Here is a 12,087-nt window from a genome sequence, read left to right as displayed (position 1 = left end):
TAGTTTGATTTTAATATGTTATTTATTAATATTATTTTTTAAGAAATAATATAATTGTATGTAGCTTATATTATAAGACTTAAAGATCATGTAGGGTTAGTATAAATATTTTTACACTAACAACAAACACAAAACATTAATTGAATAGTAATTTGATAATATAAGTTATAATTATATTGTGAATGATGAAATCAACATAATCAATCACTCTTATTATAAAATTAGGTTACATATTGCATATTCATTTTTCTCTATATTACAACCTTCTTGACCTTCTTGATAAGCAAATGTTATAAATTAACATAAATTTAATAATACAGCTAAAAAAGAATTATATTAAGAGTTTAATTACAACATATGATGTAAAAAAATTACACTATCAATAATTGTGATTTGTTAATGACATTATAGTAAAAATTAAATATATTTAATAATTCGACTATTGAGATTAATGCATTATATAAAAAAATTTACAGTGTCAATATATACAAATTAAATAATTATATTAAAGTTATTTATGTTTTATGAGTAAATTATATTTTTAAGTTTATGTAAGTATTGATAAATAAAAACTCTTTTATTTGTTTAATGATAGAATAAAACAAAATACGGTTATATTTAGATGAAGGACAATTAAGAAAAGTTGTATTTTGTAAAAATGTGTAATTGAGAATCAAAATTTGTAACAGCTCTTGAGGGACAATTGATTCTCTTTTTCAAAATCAAACACATGGTTAATTTCCTATGTGGAGTTAGTTATAAGAGTTTAATGATTGTTGGATTCAAAACCACGCGTCCGGTGACGGATGTTTTTTGTTTTTTTGTTTTTGTTTTTATCTTTTAACTATTCTATAGTTTTTTTATGTAAATTATTGAGTTTAATAGATTTGTAATTTCAATAAAAAATAATTTTGTATTGACATCTAAATAGATTTATTCATTTTATTATGTTTAACTAGAAAAATGAGATAAAGTGATATAATGTAGCGAAATATATAAATTTTAATGAATAAAATTATTTTATATTAATAATATAATGATTTTCTCTAAATTATTTTATTTTATAGTAATATGTTACAAAGTTCACGTTCAAAATAGAATTGAAGTTGAATAAGGCTGGTCCCATTTGATTTCATTATCCTCATTATTATTTCTGCAATGTATTATTATGACTCTTCTTTTTTACTTCTTATTGCTAATTAAAGTAAAAAAGGAAATTAAAGTTGAAAAAGGCTGATCCCATTGGATGGAAATTTCATCCCGAATACACCTTATTCTTATTTTAATTTCCCTCTTGCATTTTATTCAGATAAGACAACTTGGAGTTGAGATTAAATGAATATTAATTGAATCAGTGTATTTATTTGCTATATTCTCTTTCATGTGCTTCTATATTTATAAAAACTGCATATAATTGTTGAACTTACCGGATCATATGATAATAAATAAATGAGTGGAAAAGAAAAGGAAAAAGATGATTCTCATTACTTTAACAATAATGGTATAGCCAAGGAGGCAACTATTATATTACAATAAAGAACTTGACTAACTATATGGTTGATACTTGACTTCTGATTTATTGAAAAACTAAACAAACAAATTTAAATTCATCTACACAAAGAAGAATGAAAGACTTGAATGAAATGAACCTATAAGTTTGAGATTTTTGTACAATGCTAATTGACCTTAGTAAATAAATAAATCAAATTAATTAAATTGGTGGCAAACAATGTCGAGCTTGGTGAGGTTTGGAAGTTGACAAATGGGCAGCATCAATTTTGTTTAAGTAGACATAGGATTTCTTGCAAGAGGATGTGCTAGTGAGCAGGGTAGAAAAGCCACAGTACTTTCCCCTCAACTTTGATAAACCAACTTTTGTAAGAAAGTCAAATAGCTCATTTTCTCTTACAAAAGGCTGAGCTACATACTCTTCAATTGACATCCACTGAAATAAAAAACACACATTGAATAAATTGCCTTATTTCTGCATATAAAAAATCACTATTAGAAAAAGGTGGAGTCACAAATTATCTGGCATATTTTTAACAATTTTAAATTTATTTTGTTTAGGATTACCAAGTAAGTACATGTAATGATGTGAGAATATATAAGAAAAATTATATATAAACTTGGATAGTGTTTAACAATCAAATACTCTCTAGCTAAATGTCAGCCGCTGGATATTAGTTAATGACTAAAAGATTGATTCTCCGAGTCATTGGATTAATCCAACAACTGACATTAGGTTGAAGAGGCCTACACCGCTACAGTGACTCAGTGAGGACTGTAACATATTAGAAGTTACTATTTTTCTGGTGTTTGTGTCAACAAGAATAATTGAATGCTAAATTGCTAATTGATCTATTAGAACATATACCTGAGCTGCTTCAATTTCTGAAAGTTGCTTCTGAATGTTAAAGGAACGAGGTTGCAACATGCATACAAAGAGCAGTTCTGATTTCTGGAAGAAAGATTTATGTCTTTCCCTGAAATACAAAGATATTCACTATGTACAAGATTGAATTTGTAGAGCAAAATACCAAATATGTATGGTAATGTTCCAAGAGCATACTATATGATAAAGTTTTTGTGCAAAATCTTACCTGAATGCTAAAACTTCAACAAATTCAGTTTCTATCTGAAAGAAGAATAAAATCAATGGTCTTAGAAAGGGCTTGAAGAATATTCAATATATATGGTTAAACTATACTATTTAACTATGCTTTTGCTTACTCCTGTCTCCTCTTTGACTTCTCTAATTGCAGCAGGACAAACATCTTCACCCTGCAAATGAAATTCAAATTAAACAAAAATAAATATAATTTAAAAGGTTTAAAAAATCAATAGTAATAATTTTGTAACATACCTCATTAACAGCTCCAGTAGGCAATTTCCATATTCCTTTGCCACTAAATCTCCCATTTGTTTCTTGAACCACAAGGATCTATCAAATAAAAACAAACAATTTTATCAGTTTTATACATTAAAGAATATGGATTGTCAGGTCAATTTAAGATTTCACTATTTCAAAAGTAATATAATAACCACAAAATCAAGGCAGAGATTGACTCCAGGTTCATGAAAATTACAACTCATCTTTGAAATAGTTTTTATTTTAGTCTGGCCAAAAAGTCCAAAATAGTCAAATAAAATATTTGAATGATGTGTGGTTGTGGAATCTATTATTACTTAATTATATATGTAACACTGATACTTTATATTGGAAGTCTGTCAAGTCTCCAACACCAGCACATATATCAGTTTAATGTTAGTGTCATGTTTGGTATATGCGGTTAATGAAAATATTTTTTATTATAGATATTGAGTAGATAAATTTCCTTGCTAATGGAAAAAATAAAGAAGGATTACCTCCATATTGTCATTCATTACAAAAGCACCAATACAAATGCGGTTAGAGGCATTTGCAGTAATGGTATCAGGAGTAGTAGGAATCCAATACACAAGTATCAATTAATTTGGTTAACCATGATGGTATTTGAATCCAGCCTATAAAAGAAGCAAAATAATGTTACATTAAAAGGAATTTAAATCATCACAAAATGACTTTTTATGTTCAAAGGATTCAAGAATATCTTGCAAGCTATACAGCAGAAAATAACAAGTTTTTACCTTAACAGCAGAAGCAACAAGATTTGAATGTTCAATAGGCAGCTTGATCCACACTCCCTTTTTTCCCTAGAAAGCCACATTTGTATCAGTAAAGTTGTAAGCACTAATTTAAATTTTTATATTTGATTCCAATTTTTCTTAATTTTAAGGATTACAAAGTAACTACAACTGCAATTTTGATTATAATTACTTTAAAATCTACCTGTCTTTTCCATTGTGATATTGAAGCTTCCATCAAAGAAGCATAAACAAAAGAATCCATAGGCTCGCTCCTCCATGTTTACAATAACTCCACCATGTTGATCCTCAATTGCTTTGAATAATCCAATACCTTTATCTCTCACATCCTTATTTAATAAAGCTGAGGAGGCAGACATATACACTCTTGGGAAAAGAAAATTGTTCTTGCAACCTAAAAATGGTGAAAAATTAGTACTTCAATAATGCTTATCCATATTCGCAAAATCATAGTATACCACCGTAATTTGGAAAACACTGCCCTTTCAGTTTTTCATCAAAATTACGATATATCTGTAATTTCACCAAATATACTGTCCATCTAAACAAGCATTGAGTCAGCAGCATCAACATGCTAAACTAACATGGAGGGACAACAGAAGAAGATGTGGGGAATGATTTACAAGTCAAAAGGTAAGATGCATAAAGTTTGCTAGTGATAGCTCTAGACCTCATCATGATGAAAATGATCAAATGTAATCAACACAAGAGAGAATAATAAAAAGCAATTATTGATGTTATTTTTACTTTTTTTGAAACTAAGGAGAGAATAAAAGGTTAAGTAATTTTTATAGGTCTATAAGAGGAACAATTTCCGTGCAATCAGTGAGAGGGGACTTTGAATTAGTCCTTGAATATGTTTATATTCTTACAAGGAACAATTATAATTAGAAGAAAGAAACCAACATGAAAAAGCTATGTAATTAAGACAACAAAAGAATAAGGAGTAATATGACACGAAAAACAAGTTACCTTAGGCATTCAAATACGTGGAATTTGAAGTCACATTTTCTTTGAAGTTTCAGGTGATACGCGCTGCAAATTTTATCAACCAAGGTCAAAGGATCAAGTTCTAATACCCTTTTGTAATTAATAAAAATAAAAAATTTGTTTCTTTTCGCATTTAACTAGTTGCATGACCAGTGAAACATACGAGACATAGTTATTACTCTTTTGACGGATACGAGACATAATTATGAGTTTGGCCATATAAAATCTTTTTATTATATAAGTCTTTTTACTAAAAACAAATTTTTTATTATACATTTAACCATTATCACGAGAGAGATTAACATGTAATGTAAGAAAATAAATAATAATGTTTAACAAAATTTAAAAAATTATAAGTTTTTGTTTATTAATATATTATTTTTAAAATTTAAAGTGAGTGAATGATTTATGCAGAAATCGAACTCACAAAATCAGTACTTATCTTTTTTTATCAGTAGACTAAATCATTAGAGATAATTTATTAGATTAATTTTAATTCTCTATTATAAATAAATTTTACGGTCTCCACATTATTCTTTTACCTGATACAGTCCCCACATGATTCTTTTATCAAAATTTTGTTACAGTTCCCACGTATTTTTTACATAATTTTTTTATAATAATAAAAAAAAAGAGCAGAACTTATCCTCTTCAATTTATTCATCTCTTCTCTACAAAGCATTTGTGTGCATTCATAGTTGTAATTGATTATGGAGCACTCTTTTTTTTTTCTTTCTTTGAATGATTTTTGTTCCTTAAGATTTATTAAAAAAATAAAATCAAAATAAAGTGTATCATAAAAAATTTAAAAAATGAGAAAAAAAAATCAGAATCAAGAGGTGCATATATTTTATTTTCTTCCATAATTTTGATTAGATGATTGTAACAAAATATTTTTAATATTTTTAACACACCATAGACCAGAACAAAACAACAATATACCGAATATATATATATTAAAATAGGTAGAGACATAGTTATATCTTTTCACTCAAATTCTCAAAACAACAAAAAAAAAAATATTTATATATATAAGGATTGTTAAAATACGTACATCTAACACTAGCAAGTGTATATAAATCACCTACACATTTTTTTTAATTGAAAAAAAAAAACATTTTCCACTTGTTTAAAACAATTTTAAATAAAGGATAACTTTGTCAATTTATTTTAATTTAAACAAAATATCACAAATCTATTTTCTCAATTTTTATAATTTGATTATAATAATGTTTAGCAGTTGATCAATGTTGTTAATTAAAGTCAGTGCCACTGAAACTGAAACATTCTCGTGAACCATACGAGAATAATTTTATAAAAAAAATTATACCAATTCTCAATCATACATATCACAAAGATAGACATTGAAACAATAATGAAATAGATAGATCAAACTAACTTAGAAATAATATTAATAAGAAGTCGAAACGAAGAAATAAAACAATAACCATAAGCCAAACAATGAGTATGTGGGAACGGAAAGCTATGGTAAGCTAGAACACAAGGAAAATAAAAAAGTTTAGAAAAATGATTGCTCTAAAAAGTAAGAGAGAAAATTACAAATTTACAATTCAATCCGTTAATAAAAAATATTTAAAATTTTCTAAAAAGAACGAGACATCATTTTTTTTTTGTTCTTCTTAACTTTAGCGATAAGATGAAAGCTCCAAAAATTAAAAGAAGAAATTCTTCATACAATTAGAAAAGAAGTTGTTTAGACATGATTTTCATTTATTTCATAATATGGAGGTAATGTCGAAATTCTCAAATAAATATCTTAACTTAATACTTTTAATTCTAATTAATGAAAAAACAATGTTTTTTAAATTAAAAAAAAAAAACAAGTTACAATAATACTACTCCATTAAATTGTAAAATAGTTGGTGGAATTGTGTCCAAATAAAAATTGTGTAAATTACTAATATACATCTTCTACTTTTGTATGTGTATATTAACTACCTCTCTGTAAAAATTTAAAGTCAACTAGAATGACAGAGGTGTATGAATTTAACTTTTTTATAATAAATTAACAATTAATTATTAACATTTAACTATTTTAAAATAAAAAATATATATTAAAAAGCATATTGCGGTTGAATTTGATAAAATTTAATGTATAATTATAAAGTGGAGTAATGATATAACATAATATAAAATATAGTTATGTAATAAATAGAATTTTGTTGCTTTAATGTGAAAATCAAATTATATAAATATAAAATAATTATGATTTAATATAAGCTAATCGGTGATAAATTTCGACTTGACGTGATATATGTTAATATAGTAATTAATATAGATATTGTGGTGCACGTTGATGTAATTTTGGGATCTATAATCGTGTATTTTACGAGTAAAATTGTTTTTACGAGTCGAATTGTGATAGTTGATTACCGAGATGTATATTTGAGCTAATATACGAATGTGACATGTTATCTATGCATCTTTACCTATTACACGAATTAATCTAGTCAAATGACATACATCATGTAGATTGTATCATATAGATTGGTATGTGTAGATCCTGCAAGATATATATTGGTACGTGTATATTAACTAAAATTTATTTTACTAATTTTTTTAATTATTAAAATTGTATTTTTTTTATTAGGCTCAATTTTTTAGATTAGAACAGAGTTTCCAAAATCTTTAAGACTTGAACCAAATACATAAATTTTTGTTGACTAAATTATTATTCATATGTCTATTATAAAATAAATTGGAGGGAATAATTTATAAAAAAATTATAAAATAAAACAAATTGTCCAACCTAACTTACAACTAATTTTTAATTATTAAAAATGTAAATAAAAAATTGATCTACTACCTATTTCCAATATATTTTTTGTAAATTTGCAGCTTAAAAGTACTTTTTTTTTATCCGGTTAAAATTTTAAAATTTCAATAATGTTGATGTTTAAGTTCAAGATAAGTCAGTGCACGCTTGACGGGTACATTATTCGCACAAAACCATGAAGAATTCGTCACGGACAAAATTAGCAAGAAGTCGAATCCAACCTTCGATGAATGGATCTCAACGGTTCAACTTGTGCATGCAAGGGTGAAGCCTAGTTTTGACAGGGGTGGCTGTAGTCACCTAAAAATTTTATTCTTCCATAAAAATAAGTATACCTGCACAAATATTATCTATAATATATAATATATAACTAATATCTCACTAATAATAATAATAAATTATGAAGTGGCTTAATGGTAAAGGAGATTTTTATAAACCTTTGATAAGATTGTAAATATTTGAATTGGCTATTTTTAATATATCTAAAAATTAAAATTACCGTTAACCAAAATATAAAATATGAAATTAATTAAAAATATTTTTTATATAATTTATTTTATGTTGTCCCTCCAATAAAACTTAGGAAGATCTACTGCTATGTGCATGGTTTGGTATTAAATTCTATGACTCAAGAAATTGCAATTGGTTGCTACACTGTGAGTCATCAAAACAGCTCTGAGAAGAAGCTCAGAAACTAGCTGGTGTTCATAAAGATCCAAAATTGAATTTCACAGAACCAGAAAAGGAGGCATGAAGATGCAAGAGTATCTCAATAAAATGAAGAAATGTGGCTAACAATTTAGCACTTGCAAGTAGTGCAGTTTCAACATTAGACCTAATCACTGAAACACTCTCAGGCCTTGTCTGATAAGGAGCAACTCACGTAGGTAGAAATGCAAGGACAACTTCTCACCTTTGAAAATAGATTGGAGTAAATCAACAATATGTCCAATTTAACTTTGAACCTCTCAGCCAACATAGCACTTAAAGGAGATTATAAAGGGAGCGCAAGGGAGATAATTATTTGTCAAGTTGTAAACCTGGCCATGCTGCCTCTCATTGCTACTACAGTTTGATAAAAGATAAACGAGTCAACAATCTGATGAAGGGAGGTCAAAGAGGAGTGAAAACAATAACTATAAAGCTTATATAGCTTCACCCAGTCCAAGATCCAGATTGATATTTTGACAGTGGAGCCAGCAACCATGTAACATATGATCCTAACAAAGTTCAAGAATTTAATGAACTTGATGGTAAGGATAATTTGACAGTTGGTTATGGTGGGCTAAGAGAAAACACATGCATGTTGTAGAATTACAAAGACCTGTTAAGTGTCTCTCGGTTAACTTTATATAACAGTATCTATGTTGAATTTCATAACTGTCGTTGTTTTGTGAAGGACAAAATAACAGGGAAGGTCCTATTAGAAGGGAAAATTAAAGATGGGCTCTATCAACTTCCTGGTACTTCAACTTTAGCAAATAAAGTTCCTCATGCATTTCTTTCAATAAAGGAGACTTGGCACATGAGACTTGGGCATCCCAACAACAAAGTATTTAGTTAGGTCTTGAAGATTTGCAATGTGAAGGCTCCTGCACAAGAAGAATTTGATATCTGTGAGGCATGCCAATTTGGAAAAGCTCACAATATACCTTTCAAGAATTCTTATCTCATACTTTAGAGTCCCTAAACTGAATACATTATGATGTGTGGGGGACCCACTCCCACAAATTATGTATCTGGTTTCAAATATTATGTGCCTTTTATTGATCATTTTAGATGATTGACATGGATTTATCCTCTAAAGCAAAAACTGAAGTGTTGCAAGTATTTACTCAATTCAAAAACCTTGTGGAAAACCAATTTTTTATAAGAAAATCAAAACCTTACAGTGTGATGGGGGTGGAGAGTTTTAGGCTTTGAATAACTTGGCACAAGAAGCTGGAATTCAACTAAGAATGTCTTGTCCATATACATCATCAGCTCAAAATGGGGGGCTAAGAGAAAACAAATTAGGCTTGACACTCTTAGCCCAAGCCAAAATGCCCTTCCACTATATAGTGGGAAAGTTTTTCAACTGTAGTATATGTAATTAATAGATTGCCAAGTCTTGTCTTAGACAAAAATTTACCATATTTCACAAGGATCCAGATTACAGAGGTATTAAAACCTTTGGCTGTGCTTGCTATTCATGTCTAAGGCCCTATAATCAACATAAACTGCAGTTTCACACTTCTAAGTCCGTTTTCCTGGAATGTAGCAGCTCACATAAATGGTATAAGTGTTTGATAAAATTTATATTATCAATTTTTTTTATTATTAAAATTGTATTTTTTTTATGAAGCTCAAATTTTAATATTAGTATAGGGTCTCCAAAATCTTTAAAACTATTATGGTCCAAATACATAAATTTTTGTAAACCAAATTATAATTCATATGTCTATTATATAAAAATCGAAAGGAATAATTTATAAAAAATTACAGAAACAACTGCTATAATTATAAAATAAAATTTTCAACCTAAATTCCAACTAATTTTTAATTATAAAAAATGTAAACCAAATTTTGATCTACTATGTTTTTGTAAATTTATAACTTAAAATTCTTATATGCAATGTAATATTATACTTTTTATTTATCTATTAAAATTTTAATATTTCAACAATCCCAATATTTCAATTCAAAATCCGCCACTACACTTGACTGTGATGAAACATTCAGTCTGGTTGTTAAGGCAAGCACAATAAAGATTGTTTAATCAATTGTTATGCTGTAATTGGAAAATTAGATAAATCGATGTAAACAATACCTTCTTGAATGAAAAGCTTAAGGAAACTGTGTATATGAGGCAGCCAAAAAGATTTGAAGATCCTACAAGACCCCACCATGTTTGCAAGTTAACTAACCCATATATGGCTTAAAGCGAGCCCCAAGTTCATGGTATGACAAACTATAAACTGCCTTACTTGATTGTATTAGAACCAAGTTGATTTGAAGAACTATGATTCTTCTTGTATCGATGATAACAAAATCAGTTTGTGAGAACAATTTAAAACACTAAGCGTTTGATTAAGTGTGCAGTTCCAAAATCAAGTGAACTTTGTAGGATCTTATGTTATATCCTCTTGTGATTGGACTAAGACAAATGAACACCAAGACTTCGCTCCATTCTTTATTTCTAAGTGGTGTGCGCGCTCTGCGACACACCTTTGGCGATGCAAGTGACGCTCTATTTTAGTTACCTCTGATGAATGTAGATATATTATGTCTCAATTGTCTCAGATGAATGCAACTATGCTCTGATTCGTTTGCCTCTGATGACTAAAAATTGCATCTGATCCTTTGCCTCTAATGAATGCAGATATGTTATACTTCAGTTGCCTCTGATGAATGCAGTTATGCTCTGATCCGTCTGTCTCCGATTACTACAATGTGCATTTGGTCATTTGTTTATAATGAATGCATATACGTTATGTCTCAATTGTCTCTGATGAATGCAACTATGTTTTGATTTGTCTTCCTTCGATGACTACAATCTGCATCTGATCGTCTGCCTTTGATAACTACATGAAGTGTATGTTCGTATGCCTTTGATAATCTTGACAAGCACGTGATTGTGTTCTCTCTGATAATCACATCAAGTAGCAGAATGTCTAACTCTGTTTATAATGTTTGCTCTGATGAAAGTCAATAATCTAATGATAGACACTACTGCAAAGAAGACAAAGCTTTGTGCATCCTATAATAATCACCTTGAATTTGTTTTCTCTGAAGGTCTATGAGACATGATCTGACTATCGTATCCTTTGCTTCCTCTGTCTCCATACAAGATACGCTGAGTAACTACAGGGATTCGTTTATGACATGTTTTCAATGACAAATCAATCTCCAAAGATTTAATACGGAAACTCACGATATAAAGGTTGATTTTTGCAATCAAAACAAAGACTAAAAACCCTAGAGATCTATATAAAAGGAACATGTCTATAAGTAAATATCTATCATTATGGCAGCTATATTTGGAAACAAAGCACTAATGGTGTCAAATGCTTCTACTTGTACGTGTATATATACTTCTGTTGGAACATAAGTATGTAATTATGTGAATTTAAAAATTTGTTGAAGTCTTACATTAGAAAGAAATATTTTTTGTAAATTTAAGTGGAAATAAACTTGTTTTTAAAATTCAAGTCCCACATTGGAAATAAATCTTTTTGAAATCCCACATTGGAAAACTCTAATATTTTGAGTAGTTTCAAATCTATATACACTAAAGTCCCACATTGGTTAGGAAATATATGTGAGTTTGCTTCCATCACTATATAATGAGCTTCAAACTATTGTGAAAAGTACACCAAAGTTTGATGTTTTTCCAAACTTTCTCTTTTCCCCCTCTTATATTCTGCTAGAGCGGAGGCGAAATGTCTTAAAGAGAGTGATCTAGTCCGCGACTCAACCTAGTAATATCTTAGGTGGCATAAATTGTGATTTTTAAATAGTTTTTTAAAACCCAAAAACAACAACTTCTTTGAAAATCAATGAAAATCAACTAATTCCCTTCACTATTTTCTTTCTTGATATTGTGATTTTTGGGTCAATTTGCACACTTTTTTGATATATCAATTATCATTCAATTTAAACTAACAGATTAA

At 28.3% G+C, this 12,087-nt stretch overlaps 1 pseudogene; it reads right to left on the bottom strand.

Annotated features, from left to right (window-relative positions):
* Nucleotides 1–1,468: 1,468 nt before the first annotated feature.
* On the bottom strand, nt 1,469–4,577 carry LOC101511430 (nudix hydrolase 2-like; annotated as a pseudogene).
* Nucleotides 4,578–12,087: the final 7,510 nt, after the last annotated feature.

The sequence above is a fragment of the Cicer arietinum genome, chromosome 6 (genome assembly GCF_000331145.2).
Source record: "Cicer arietinum cultivar CDC Frontier isolate Library 1 chromosome 6, Cicar.CDCFrontier_v2.0, whole genome shotgun sequence".
In the NCBI taxonomy this organism is placed as follows: Eukaryota; Viridiplantae; Streptophyta; class Magnoliopsida; order Fabales; family Fabaceae; genus Cicer; species Cicer arietinum.
The sequence above is the reverse complement of the archived record's forward strand: the minus strand, read 5'-3'. Positions and strand labels throughout refer to the sequence as shown.